The 15,444-nt window shown below is 45.1% G+C and overlaps 1 pseudogene; it reads right to left on the reverse strand.

Annotated features, from left to right (window-relative positions):
• LOC127237068 (ubiquitin domain-containing protein 2-like) overlaps nt 1-9,575 on the reverse strand; it is a 51,526-nt pseudogene extending 41,951 nt beyond the window's left edge.
• Between the last annotated feature and the right edge of the window lie 5,869 nt (nt 9,576-15,444).

Below are 15,444 nucleotides of genomic sequence, written 5' to 3' on the forward strand. Positions count from 1 at the left end.
GTGTATATATAAACGAATGTGTATATGGGCTCAGTACAATAATGCAGACAGGAGAACAAGAAAGGGTAAATGTCTGTGATGAGGAAGGAACGAATATGAATGATGGACACTTGAGTTACAAGAGTCATAATACAGCTAATTTGGTTTTTCCTAAAATTTTTTTCTATTTTGGTTTTTCAAGACAGGGTTTCTCTGTGACTTTGGAAGCTGTCCTGGAACTAGCTCTGTAGACCTGGCTGGCCTTGAACTCACAGAGATCCGCCTGCCTCTGCCTCCTGAGTGTCAGGATTAAGGCGTGCACCACTGCCACCACCACCACCACCACCGGGTAGTTTTTCCTAGATTTTTGTTTGTTTGTTTGAGACAGTTTCTCTCCATAAGCCCTGGTTGTCCTGAACTTGCTACGCATACCAGGCTGGCCTCAAACTCACAGAGGTCAACCTTCCTCTCTCCTGTGTGTACTACCACACCTGGCAGATAGTTTTCTAGTTTTAACTCAGTCATACCCTTTTCAGTTCATTGTTCTTTTTTGGTGATGGATAAGTGCATAAAAATGTCTTTGATAGCAAAAGCATAGAGCCTGATATAAAGTGCCACAGCTTCAAATGGCTACACTAAATGTATAGCGCTTCACTGAGATGTACAGATTTGGGTGGGGTCTGATCTATTTTGCTGGTAGATCTTTTTTTTTTTTTTTTTTTTTGTTAAGTTTTTTATAGCAAAGTTGTAATAAGTATGTAAAACATTTTAAATTAAAAAAGTATAAAATGTTCTGTTTTGTAGAAAACTTTCCTCTTTAAAATGTAGGGGATTTGCATAAATGTCACTCTCCTAAGTAAATCTTTCCCAATGCCTTAGCACAAACTCTAAGATAGTAGCTTTCATTCATAAATAAGAAGTATAAGCAAGAAGAATTTTAAGTTGAAGCTTAACAAACCCCAGGATGAGATCATCACTCAGGTCTTCTGTGAAAACGGTCCACATTCTTAACCCCTGAGCCATCTCTCCAGCCCCAGAATCTACATTTAAAGCAAACCAAGGTGAAAGAAGAAGGTGGAACTCTTGGGAGGAGTAGGGAAGCATTGAGATGGGGAAGCAAAACATTGGGACAGGGGAGGGAAAAGCAAGGAATATGCAGTGTATGGAGAGTGTGAACCCACCGCATAAGTGTCTACGAATGTGTCAGAATAAAACATCATTTTGACATTAACATAAATAAAAATTATTGAAAATCTGTCTTCCTGCAGTTGTCTAATTCAATAAAAAGTAAAACCCTCAACTAATATCTATCAATTGCTATGACACAAGAAAAACATTAAAATCTTGCAAAGGAGGCTATGAGATGGTAAAGGTACTTGTTGTTTTCTTGTCTGAGCCTAATAACCTGAGTTCAGTCCCTGGGGTCCACTACATAGTTACCCTCTGACCTCCACTCATTCACTGTGTTAGGAAGAGACACGCATACAGAGACACAGACAGACAGACAGACACACACACAGATATACAAACACAGACACACAGAGACACATACAGACACACACGACAGATACACCCACAGACATACACACACACAGACACACACACACAAAGATACAGACACACACACAAAGATACACACACACAGATACACACAGACACATACAGATATACACATACACAGACATACACACATACAGACACAGACATAAAGATACACAGAGACACACACACTAACACAGAGGCACACACACACACAAAGGAACAGACACACACACAGACACAAAGATACAGACACACACACAGATACAAAGATACACACACACACACACACACACACACAGTTTCCCATATCCTATAAGCACTTGTAAAATTCACATTTTAAAACAGACCAGCTGTCCTCTTTCCTGAAACCCTTCACATTCCTGGAAATCAAGTAGCTTTTAACCATTTCAAATCCAAGTGGAAATATTTCTTTACTTGAGTGAAACCTGAAATAAACGATCTTGAAATCGTCAGCCATTTTCCTTTGTGTTCCAGAAGTTTACCTGTGGACTCTGGAGTCAGACAATCTTTTCTAAAAGAGATAACAGCTCGTTGCCATGGGCAACCTGAATCCTTTCCATTACATCACAGATAAGAGCCACAGGCCTGCCCTTCGAGGCTTTCTTTGCCTGGTCTGGTTTTCACCTTCCTCTCCAACTCCATCCCATCCTCCTTTGCCTCTGACTCCTCAAACCCAGCGTCCACTGGCTGCCTTTGTTCCTGGGATGCTCTGGTGAGTGGTGGGGATGGGGGGGGTGGAGGGTGCAGTGAGGACAGGGGGTGGGGTTGTTTGATCTTCAGTTCTGCCTGGGGGCTGTAGTTATTCTCTCTGCCCAGGCGACATTCCCTTTCAGTTTCTATTGGTTTCATCTCCTCTATCAGGACTTGGCTCAAACACCCCAAAGCAGCCTTCAGAGGGAAGGTCTGATAGGGTGACAATGGCAGGTTATGTAAACAGCCCTCAAGTCAGTCTTCTTAAGTAGTAAATAAACATCTTGATTTAACTGTCTGGTAAAACAGCATGTCTGTGTATTCCTTGTTTATTCATCAATTCTAGAGAATAGTTGGTCAAAACACTCAACAAACATTTGTAACAATGAACAGATACCAAGTACTTACTGTGTGTCGGGAACTGGATTTGTGTGCCAGCCCTTGTCCGCCTGTTCCGGGACACTGGATTTACCTGGATAAGCTTGCCACTGCTCACAATAACTTGAAAAGAAGCTAATGTCCCTATCTTCACTTTTTAGATAATGAAACAGAGTCAAAGGGCCTTGCTGAAGGTCTCAGGATAACACTTGACAGAGCTGAGAGAGTACAATTCCAGAAAGCACTCTCTGCAGCACTGAAGGAACCCAGTGCACTCTGTCTCTTTAAATTCTGTGCTGGCTTCACCCTCATGACATACGTGTTTCCCAAAGGGTCCTTCCAAATGGAGTCACACTGGGATTCATGTGATGTGACATCTGGGGGCAAATGCACATTCAGTCAATTGCATATGGTTACCCTCTAGAAGCCAGGAATCCAGGCTTTTAGAACCCGATGTCGGTCACTCACACATTTACCTTGGTGGAAAGAAGCATGAATGGGTACCTTGAAGACATGGAGCTGCTTCTGTGCACAGGACTGTAGTTTGTAAACAACTCTGTGCAGCTAAGGTTGGTCTCAGTCTCCAATGAGGTTGGGAGGGCAAAGGTCTAGGACCATCTTGGGGCTGTGCCTCATGAGCTGTTACTTCTGCCCACTGGGCGCTAGCAACATTTCCACACCACCACCTCAGAGTTTAGGCACTGCCAAACGTCTCCTGGGCTGAAAACTACCTTCCCATCTCACACACGCTGTTGTCTACCCAGCAGATGTATTTACCCTTCACACAAGGTTTGTATGTGTGTGAGTGTGTGTGCCTGTATCAGCAGTGAGCCTGGCTGACTCAAGGCTAAGTGGGAAAGCGATCTAATGGTTATGTGACAGGCTGATCATCAGGTTTCTGGCTTTGACAGACACATAGATAGGAAGTTTGGAAGGGGAAAGGACCAGGTAAAGATTGAAGTTCAGTGGGCTACCTATAATATACCTGGAAAGCCCATGTATCTAGATGTCACCTAGGTTGAGATACACAGTCTGGGAGTCCTGTCAAAGTTAAGGGCATAACCACAGTTGGCTTCGGACAGTACTATGAAAGAAAAGGGCTGAGAAAAAAAGGGGGGGCACATGTCACCTTCAGGCAGGAAGATGGAACATGAGACAGGTCAAAGGAGTCTACCTACCAATGAAGGAAGAGAGGCAGGGGTGGAGAAAACTTATGGAAACAGGGAATTTTGGGTTTTGTCTTTTTGAGACAGGGTTTCTCTGTAGCTTTGCAGGCTGTCCTGGAACTCACTCGTAGACCAGGCTGGCCTCAAACTCACAGAGCTCCACCTGCCTCTGCCTCGAGAGTGCTGGGATTAGAGGCATGCGCCACCAACGCCTGGCTAGCAGTATGAATATATCAGTGTTAACTATATGGCTAAGATGGTTTTAAAATGAAAGTGGAAGAAAGAAGAGGAAGAGGAGAAGGAAGAGGAAGATAGAGGTCTTATGGAAGAGGTCACTTGACAAAATGAAAGCGAAGCAATTGCTGTCTAAATACAAAGCTGCATATTTTCCTGTCTGTCTAAAGCCAGCCACAGTATTCCAGGGATTCATAGTAGTGGGTTATTTTAATCAGAAGAGGGTACTCTCTGATTATTTGTTCTGTATAATGAATCTTAAAAGGCAATTGCGGGGTTGGAATTGAGAAGGAACCGGGGCTATCTTCACTTTGAGAATCTTCTGCTGCCCACAGAAGTCCCAGTCTGGACTTTGATTCTATAGACATTATCTGCTAAGTAGTGATCTCACTCAGTAACCCTCCTTTACTAAGTCATATTCAGAGAGGCTCGGGGCTTCCCACTACACACGAGTGCGCACATGTGTGATGATGGACATAGGCTCCTACTCGAGCCGTGGAATCCTGAATGCCTCCACCGCAGGCTGCCTGTGAAGACCCTCCAACAATGCCTGCACTTTCCACTCTCGGGGCTGTGGCTGGGAGTTTCCTGAATGAGTAAGAATTCCTAGGAAAGTCTCCTATCTTGTGGAGGCTGCTCCCTGTGGCCTGTCCACACCCTCTCATGCCATCTCCAAGAGACCAGGAGAAGACCGGCACTCATGCTTTTCCAATTTCACTTTGGAACAATTTGACTGTGCTGAGAAGTAGCACTTCCACTTAGACTCACTGATGCGCTCAAATTTTATTGAAGAGCAGTTTCAGGCAAATTATCACAAGATAACTATCAAAGTCAAAATAGAGGGGCTGGGAAGATGGCTCGACATTTAAGAGCACTGGCTGCTCTTGCAGAGGACCTGGTTCAGTTACCAGCACCCAACATAGCAGCTCACAACTGTGTGTAACTCCACTTCCAGGGGATCCAATGCCTCCCCTCTCTGGTCTCTATGAGCTCGCCATTCACATGGTGTACAAACACACATGCAGACAAAACACTCATGCATGTAAAATAAAAATAATATTCTTATTTTTTTTAATGATGATGGATTTAGCTTTGAAGTCAAGTTTCTTGCAGTATAATTTCATTTTGTTTTGTTTTGTTTTGAGACAGGGTCTTACTATGTAGCCCTGGCTCTCTTGGGACTCACTCTGTAGATCAGGCTTGCCTGAGACTCACTGAGATCTGCCTGCCTCTGCTTCTCAAGTGCGGAGACTAAAGGTGAGCATCACTATGCCCTTCTACTGAAGTACAGTTTATATAGAGTAAAATCACCTTTTAGGAGTTCAAGCCTGTGAGTTAGTTTACCCTGTCTCGTTAACCCTACCACAAGCAGAATAGACTATTCCATTGTTCCAAGCACCCTATTCTATTTCTTGTCAATCCCTTTCTGCACCCCTGGAACCAGGCAATAACTAACCTGTGCCCATAGTTCTGCCTTTTTTAAAATGTCACATGAGTGCAATCACAGGCATGGACCTTTTGTGTTTAATTTCTTTGGCAGAATGCATTAAAGGTTCACCTATGTTGTTGCATGTACCAAAAATTTGCTCTTTTTCCTGTTGAGTAACAGGATTCCACATGTGAACATGCCACAGTTTAGCCCTCCACCTGCTGACATTTTATCTGTTTCCAGTTTCAGCATTCTGGGTATCGCCACCACAAACATTTGTAGCAATAAGCTTTTGACTTATAACAAACCATTAAACAAATTGTCTTCTAAAACTGGGTCCTTTGTCTTTTTGTTGTTGTTGTTTGTTTGTTTTGCTTTGTTTTTTAGAGACAGGGTTTCTCTGTGTAACAACCCTGGCTGTCCTGGAACTTGCTTTGTAGACCAGGCTGACCTAGAATTTACAGAGATCTGCCTGCCTCTGCCTCCTGAGTGCTGGGATTAAAGGCCTGTGCCACCACCACCTAGCTCCTTTGGCATTCTTAACAGCAATACATATGCTTTCCAGTTGTCCTGTGTTCTGAGCAGCCAGACAATGATTTTTACAAAGATTAGCATTGTGCTTTTTTTTTTTCAAACCTGCCATACTCCTTTCTTCTCCTTTAGAGGTACCAGTATAGAATCTGGAGCATTTCCCATGCTAGGCAAGAGGTTAGCCTTGAGTTCTAGTGTCAGCCCAGAACACTGAGTCATCAGCAATGACTAGCTGTCTTTACAATTCAGGCAATGGAAACCATGGCCCTGAGATGCTAGGCAAGTACTCCACTATTAAGCTAATTTCCAGACCAACTAGTCCTATATAGCTTGAAATATCTTGACATCTAGTCTAGGGATCAGAAATTTTAATTTTTGTTTATTTCCATGGTGTTCATTTTTCTCTGTAAGACAATAGTAGAAATGCACCTTGATGGTCTCATTAGGTTTTCAAAAATTGTAGACAAAGTAAACACTCATCAAAATAGAAGTAGACGACAGTTAACAGGTATAGAGAGACCAGCATAGCCAGGACTGTTATACAGAGAAACCCTGTCTTGAAAAACAAACAAACTAACTAACTAACTAACAAAAGCTCCTAAGGGAATGCTTGAATCCTTTCTTACTATGTCCCTTGTGAAGTGTGTCCAGGTTCTGTAATGGACCTTTGTGGATTTCCCTTCCTCCTCAGTTAAGAGCCCACATGAACCAAAAGACAGAGTTATCCGTAACTGTGTGGCTATCTATGTACAGTAACTGCTCTCATTTGGGGCTTCTCTGGTGGGTTCATCATGCAACCACTTAGCTTCACCAAAGTCTCTGTTCATTTGTTTCAGGGGTGTGTAAACCTATAGACCTCCTGGATCTATACTGGACCATTGCATGCTGGCCAATCACTCAACCACTGACTGGGCTATCTCCCCTGTCCCCCCTATTCTCCTCAAGAGAATCTACACAGTTTCAGTGCCCATTTTAGCTTAATAGGTTCAAACATTGAAAGCCCATTCATACAATGTGACGCCGAACTTCTCTTTCCTCTGGTCCCTCTCCTCCCAGTGGATATGTCAATTTTAACATTTATTTATTGTGGGAGAAACACACATCTCTCTCTCTCTCTCTCTCTCTCTCTCTCTCTCTCTCTCTCTCTCTGTGTGTGTGTGTGTGTGTGTGTGTGTGATATCTGTAGGAGTCAATTCTCCCCTACCACCAAAGGATGCTGAGGAATGGTCATTCATCTTGCTGGGCTCTACAACAAGTACCTTTACACAGCTCAGAGTCATCTCGCATGCCCCAAAGTGTTCTATCTTAATCCCTCCTGATCTGAGGACCCCAGGCTGAAGCACAGAGCTGGTCTAGACAATACAGAGTAGACCCTGGATGAAAGCCCTTACTTTTAACACAGGTTGTGGCCACATTCATTTTTTGGCACTGTTTCGGATGCCTTGCACTAGACTCCCTGCAAGCTGTGATATGTGCAGCTGGCTCCTTGATTCTTCCCACTCTGCCCTTACATAATCAACCCTGGAAGAAGAATAGGGACAAAATTCTTCTCATTATAGAGTCATCCAGTGTTCTCCGATGAGGTCGTCCTGTGGCTGTGGTACCATAATGAGTTATGTGGTACCATAATGAGTTATGTTCGCCATCTTAACTTGTATCACTTCCCAATCAGATCAATTTGTTCACAGCATCTCTGCTCTGCAGTGAGTAAGTATACACTGAGAACCTACTATGTTCCCAGTATGCTATGTACTCAGCCAAAGATGAGCCACATTGCAACCACTTGCCTAGGAGAGCATGCATCACTAATACAAAGTGTGGGGAGGACCATGCCACAGACTGAAACATCCCGTAGGATTCCATCAGTGTTGGAATCAGAACACATGGACCCTGTCATCCAGGCAATCACTAAGGCACTTATTTGTGCCCACATCCAACCCAGATGTATCCAACTTGACACACATGAGAGGCATGAGAAAGAATCCAGAAAAGGAGATATACTGTGTCCACAGGTCACTCAAAATGCAAGGTCTGAGATCCAAATTGGTACATAGACATTAGGCTGACATGAATTATATTTAGAAACTGGCTGTTTCATTTACCTCCCACACCCCTTGTCTTTAGCTTCCTCTGTGTACCCCCAAAGCATTACATGAATGTCTTAGTTAACTTTTCTATTGCTGTGCTAAGACACCATGATCAAGGCAACTTATTAAAGAAAGAGTTTATTGGGGGCTTATAGTTTCAGAGGGTTAGAGTCCATGACCATCATGATGGGGGAGCATGGCAGTGGACAGGCAGGCATGGTACTGAAGCAGTAGCTGAATGCTCACATCTTGATCCACAAGCAAAATCTGGGAGAGCTAACTTGGAGAAGTCAGGGTTTCTGAAACCTCAAAGTCCACCCCCCCCCAGTGACACACCTCCTCCAACCAGGCCACACCCTCCTAATTCTTCCCCCACATACAGTCCCACCAACTGGAGACCAAGCACTTGAATACACGAGTCTTTGGTGACCATTTTCATTCAAACCACCACAGTGAACTATTTGCCAGGAGACAAACATGGCTAAATTGAATGATACAGAGAGGACAGCAGGTGCTGGTGTGGCAGGGATGCGATCTGTGTGCAGTAGGGAAGTATAGCTGTCTGGCTGGCTCACAGGAGGTGGAGGCTGCTTTGGGAATAACTCCAGGTGAGAGAAAATGAAGATCACCAAGTGAACCCTTTGAGTGACTATCTTGAGCAGTTTGTTGTCATGGTACATTTGTGTTTCTCAAGTTTGAATAGCTGTGACCTCCTTTACAGGAGATCAAGGTGGGTTTCATGATGCTGGCTATGACTCTCCCAAGAGCAAACCGTAAGGAAAAGGTTGTATTTTTAGAAAATCTCAGCCTTACAGTTCTGAAACCTCCCATTTCCTCAGTCCCCCATCCCTGCCTGTTGCACAGGCAACTCTTGCAGAGCCCAGAACACAAGGTTCCTCTACCCAGAGTGTGATACCTGCCAACCTCTTGTTTATTGGTATGAGATTCAGTATGGAGGTTAGGTATGTAGCCCAGACTGGCCTGCCTGCAACTTCCTGCCTTGGAAGCGCAGTACAGTTTTGTGACACTATGCCCTGCTTTGCCAATTATTGTAAAGGGCTCTATTTGAACCATGCATGCGGGTGTGTGCCTTTGTGCGTGTGTGTCCTTTGCCCCTGAGTGAGCGGTCCCTGAGTGAGCGGGCCCCCGGAGAAAAGATGGCGTGGTTTCTCTCAGCTTCCAGGGCTAGTGTGTGAACTCTTCCCGGCCCTGTTGTTTACTTCTCCAAAGTTTTTTGTTCTGCTGGGGGAAGCTGCGCCTGCGGCTCCTCAGATGTTATTTGTCTTTTCCTGCGAGGGACTTGTGACAGTCCAGGGTGTTGTGTATCCTGTGTGATTGTTTATCGCCCAGCCCATGCCCTGGCCCTAGCAGCCTCTGGGTCGGCACTTCACGTCCCGAACACGACGAGTACGTGAGCACGGAGGACAGGGAGGTGACACTCAGGCTGAGGCCCTGACCTCGGGCGCCCAGGTGGGCCAATGTTGGTGGTGGGCTCGCCCAGTCGCCTCCCAGCTCCATCACCTCCCAGGGCTTCAGCTTCAGGTACCCGGCAGGGCATGCATGGGACACTGGCACTCAAGCACCTGTGTCTGGGCTGGGTGCGGGACCCGTGCTGACAGTGAGGCTGCGGATCCATGCTGTGCTGCATTGGGCAGCTGACTTGCTGGCTGGCTCTATATGTAGTTCAGTGCCCTGGAGACTGTTCTTTCTTTCTTTCTTTCTTTCTTTCTTTCTTTCTTTCTTTTCTTTTCTTTTCTTTTCTTTCTTTCGTTCTTCCTTCCTTCCTTCCTCCCTTCCTTTCTTCCTTTCTTTCCTTCCTTCCTTTCTTTCTTTTTTCCTATCCTTTCCATTTCTATGCTTTTCTGTGCTAGTTTTCCGGTCTGTTCCCACCTTTGAGAGCCCACCAGAGGAGTACAAAGCCTACAGAAAGGGATGCATTGTGCCTTGACTAGCCTGAGCACCCTTGCACACACAAGATCGTGCACACGTACAGATATACACATGCACACACGTACACCTAAAAGATACCACACAGGGACTCATCATTCACATACAGGTGCCTATAGAGACATCATGCACAGCCTCATGCACACACTCTTACACAGACACACATCACACACATTCCCACACACAAGCTAGTGTGTACTCTTCCACACAGACACACACTCTCCCACACAGACTGATGCACACACTCCTGCACAGATATATTATCAATTCACACTCCGAACCCACAACACACACACACACACACACACACACACACACACACACACAAGCTCTGCAGGGAAGGATCAAACGCTCTCGGTGGCCCCAGGTCTATTTTCTCAGGCGCCCTTCCCCATCACACATTGTTAGCCGGACAATGGGCTCCTGTGTCAGTCTTATTGGCACCAGTTTTGTACGATGCAGGAAACAGCATTTCCTCTCGGCGCTGGAAAATTCACTTGGATGGTGCTTTTCCCTTTTTATTGAGAATGCTCACACACCCCGGGAAACGCGAGCTCCTGGAGAGGGGAAGGAGCAGCAGAGGTAGACATCCCGAGGGCTCCAGCCCTGTCCCGGCCCCTTCCCGCTCAGCGCTCCACTGGCCTCTGCCAGAAGAGGAAGCCGGGCCTGAAACAATGAGATGGGCCGGGTGTCTTAGCCGTGACCCTCCCACTGGGGCCATCGGAGACAGCCTTGCCAAGCTCCCTGGCCCCGGGCAGCCAGGGCAGGAGCAAGCTCAGCGGGAGGGGCTCCCCACTGCCTGGAGACCCCACCTCTGGTAAAGGCAGTCTGAGCCAAGCATCCCGCCAAGGTCTTAGGAGGAACTTCCCAGGTGGTCCCTAGATTTACTAAACTGCGGTTAGCATTCCCTAGTTCCAGGGCTGGGAGTGTGCTTACCTGGGAGAGGCTGCAGGTGGGGGTGGGGATAGGGGGACGTGTTCAATCACCAGATCAACACTAGGAAGAAATGTCTGTTATTTCTATTTTGATATTCATTCCACCCTGCCCTCAGTTCTACAGTAGTCCTTATCTCTTAGAATAGTGCTCACTTTCCAATCGTAGGGGGTGGTGGTACATAGCAGGCGGTCTATCGCTAAAAAGGCACACTAAATGCACACACTCTTGCCTGTTCTGGGTACCCCCACAGCACCTGTACTATCTCTTTGTCCACAGTTACAACACTGACACCCAAATGTTGAACCTACATGGGAGGTATGTGTATTTATGACATTCATGTCTCTTTAGAAGAACTGTATGTGCACATCTTCCTGCTACAATAAGTTTCAGTGTTTATGACACGCCAGAACTTATGACTGTTCTCCGATAGATAGATAGATAGATAGTTGTTTAAAAAAACTGCAAACATTTGTTGGAAATGGAGCGTTTACATTTATTTATTACATTCGTGTATTTGCAGTAGGGGTGAGGGAGGCATGTTCATGCCACCCACTCATGTGGGTGTCAGAGGACAACTTATGGGAGTCACTCCTCCATTGGTCTTGGGGATTGAACTCGGGCATTTAAGCTTAATGGTAGTCAGGTACTTTACAAGCTAAGCCATTTTACCTGCCCAGAAATTCAGCCTCTTGAGCATGTTATTCCCCATCTCATCTTTAGACTACTGATCTTATTTTTTTCTTTCTTTACCATGCAAGGAAGAATACTCCAGGTCTCACACTTGCTACTCAATTGCTGTATGACTAAGCTAGCCCAATCCTTGAGTTTAGAGTCTGTCACATGTATAAATGATATCAGATCAACTGGAGAAGCTTGTCAAGCCCTGAGGCTTTTCTTAGCTGAATGAGTTAGTTACTAAGCCTCAAGTTTAAACCTTCTTCAGCTTCTTCTTCTTCTTCTTCTTCTTCTTCTTCTTCTTCTTCTTCTTCTTCTTCTTCTTCTTCTTCTTCTTTTCTGACTACAGCAAGTTGGAACCCTTTCCCCAGCTGTGAGTGATCTGTAAAACAATGTTTAAATCCTCCGGGGAAACACTTAACGAATGCTCTGTGGCCCTTTGTAGCATGTAAATTGTCCTCTAATTGCTTTGTTTTAGGTGTTCTTCTTACCATGTAGATAGATCTTCTATTGGAGCTCAGTGGAGCCAGGCATGAAATCCTAAACTGTTCTCTGCTTCCTGAATGAATGTGTGAATGAATAAAGGATTGTTTATCCTGGTATCTATAAACCCAGGGAAGAGAAGATTGTAACTTATGGTCTGTAGGAATATACTTGGAAAACTTTTAATGTCAACAAAGGTGGACAGGGTGGACAGCCAGGGCTACCCAGATGAAAGCCTGTCTTGAAAAACTGAAACAAACAAAAAACAACCAAGATATACTTCACCCTGTGGGAACCAGAATGAAGTGTAGCTTGGGGTAACACAGTGGGGAGAAGTCTTTTGGTACAGAGTGCCCCTCTTTGAAGAGTCCCCCCAGGCACTTTGGAAAAATCCCTGCTCTCCCTAAGAGTTTAGAGTCATACTGGCTGTTAGACAAAGTATGCAGCTCCGAGTTGAACCTGTTGTAGCATTTATGGTTTGTTAGTTTGTTTTAAATATTTTTATATGTGCAAGTGCTTCCCTACATGTATGTCTGTGTATCACATGCATGCCTGACACCCGAGAAGGCCAGAAGAGGGCATCTGATCCATTGAAACTGGAATTAGAGTTATGAGCAGCTATGTGGATGCTGGGAACCAATCCTGGGTCTTCTCCAAGGCTAGCAAGCTCTCTAATCGCTGAGCCATCTTTATAGCCCCATGTTTATAGCTTTGTGTATGATCCAACAAGAACATGATTAGCCGGACCTGGTGGCCCAAGTCTTTAATCAAGAGGCAGAGGCAGATCTCTCTGAGTTCGAGGCCAGCCTGGTTTACAAAGTGAGTTCTGAGACAACCAGAGCTGTTACACAAAGAAACCCTGCTTGAAAAAACAACAACAAAAATGATCCTTAAAGAAACCCCTTGTATCTAGGTCTGACAGAGATAAATATGAGTGAACTTGTGACAAAGAAAAAAGTCCAGAAGTCAAAAGTCATCATTGAGCCCATTAATTGAAACTTGGGTGCACAGTGCCATCACTGCCTGTGTGTGTATTCAAGGCATGTGGAGAAGTGTTGGCTCCTAGAGGCATTTTCTATCAGGTGCCCATGTTCAGGATACTTTTGCAAGTAGCTGCCCCAGAAGAATGGTTTACACACAGTGCAGGCTACCACAAGCCTGTAAAGTGGGGCGACATTCAAGAGTGAGCATTCCCCATCGTCACCCCTTGGCTCTTTACTCTGAACTAGATATGAATTAACAGGGAAAGAAACTCAGCAAAAGACCCTGCTAAGAGCTGGGCAAGAACAAAGCTTCGAACTTGTCATGTTCTTCATCTGTACCTGGTAGCCACTCCCAAGCCTCTACCTGTCCCTACACCCTGGAAGCATTTCTACCTCACATGACAGCTGCTTGAGGAAGGATTTCAATGGACACATCAGGGGCTCAGTGCTTCCTGGGGCATCACTGATAACTTGCAGCTTGGGTTTCCTGCCTCAGGCAGATGCTGGATGGATGAATACCGTCTTCCCTTCTGGAGCTGGTTTGGCCCACTTAGGTAGCTATTGGTGAATTATTTTCTTTTTGCAACCATCAACAAAGCTGTTCCTCGTCTCCAATCAGAAGTCAGTCTGTAATGAACCAGGTCAACTCCAGGACTTGGAAACCAAATGTCCTTGGAAATCGGGGCTTTTCCGTTCCCTGCCTGACGCCCTTCCCCCTCTCTATTCCTGGGTGGTGGATCTAGCTGACTTCCTGCCTCCGGCTTGTCTCCTCAGACTGTTGCCAGGTCTCTGTTTCTAGAACCAATCCTTCAGCTGGGGCAGGCTTGCCAGCTTAGTCACACACCTCTTGCTTAATACTGCCTTATGAAATCTGTCCACCCGGATAGTCACTGTCCTGCCTACGTAGTCTGTCACAAATCCTTCAGCTCAGATTCCTGTTCTCATTGTTGATGGGTTTGCACCAAGGACCATGGTCTCCTATGGACTTCTCTGCAGCATGCGCACCCTCAACAGGGGCTTCCCCCAGGCCCCAACACGGCTCTGTTGCTGGGGTTTCCTTCCTCATTTGTGGCCTCTGACTCGAAAGACAAGCTTAGAACCTTTCTGAGATAAGTCTAAATGAAAATAAAGTTAAAGGATCATTTTTATAAATGCCTTTAAAAAATACTAATGTGAGTTGCATGCCATGAAAGACCAGCAGAGAGTGCAACCAACGATCTTGCAGCTTTCCATTACTTGGCTTCTTCCTATGTCTCCTGCTCACAATTTAACGCTCGCGCACTATAGCCAGGTGAGTTACTGTAGCACCACTGATTGAAATGATCAACTGATTTATTTTACTCGTTTATTTTTGCAGCGCTGAAGACCAAATCCCGAGCTTTGTGCATGCTAGCTGGGCTACCATTGAGCTATCCATCTTAGGTTTTTATTTTATTCTAAAAACTGTACTGCTTACCACTGTGTGTATATGAGGTGTCATGTAAGAAGCCACAGGACAGCTTTGCTGGGGGCGGGGGGGGGTAGTTCTTTCTTTTCACCTTGATGTGGAGGGTTAAGGTCATTAGGCTTTAACTACTCATCCATCATACCAGCCAGCTTCACCTTAGGTTTTTAAAATGCTAAATTCTTCCCAAGACTTGGTAAATCCAAGAGAAATTTACCTATACATGAATAAATTATGTAGATGAAACAGGAGACTGTTTTGTAGGTTTTGTCTTGGGGTTTTGCTTTTTAAAATGGGATCCTAATATGTAGATGAGGCTAACCTGGAACTAACTCTTCATCCTCCTGCATCAGCCTCCAGCATGCTGTGATTACAGTAGTTCCTCACTGTCCCTGACTCAGGATGAAATTTTCAGTACAGGAATTCTCCACAAAACAGCAAGATTGTTATGAGCATTTTCCAGCCAGCACTGGTCCCAAGGCCACACCAATCCCAAAATAACACACAAAAATTCTATTAGTTGTAAAGCTGTTGGCCAAAGACTAGATCTTCTTATTGGCTAACTTTGTCTTAAATATTAACTCACTTCTATCTATCTAAATGTTTCCACGTGGTCTTATCTTACCAGAGAGAGGGTCCAGACCTCTTCTCTCATGTTCTACATCTTGACTCCTCTCTACCACATCTTCCAGAATCTTCTGTCTCCTAGTCTCGCCTATCTTGCTTTTCTATTGGCCAACAGTGCTTTATTCATTAACCAATAAGAGAAACATATTTACAGAATGACATCTCCCATCATAAGCTGGCTCAATGGCAAAAGTTGAGCAAACCACAGGAGTCTGGAGCCCTGAGTTCAAACCCCTAAAGCCATGTAAATGTAGGAGAAAATCAACTCTCCAGTATTGTCCTCTGATCTCCA

Source organism: Phodopus roborovskii, unplaced genomic scaffold (genome assembly GCF_943737965.1).
Source record: "Phodopus roborovskii unplaced genomic scaffold, PHOROB, whole genome shotgun sequence".
Lineage (NCBI taxonomy): Eukaryota > Metazoa > Chordata > Mammalia > Rodentia > Cricetidae > Phodopus > Phodopus roborovskii.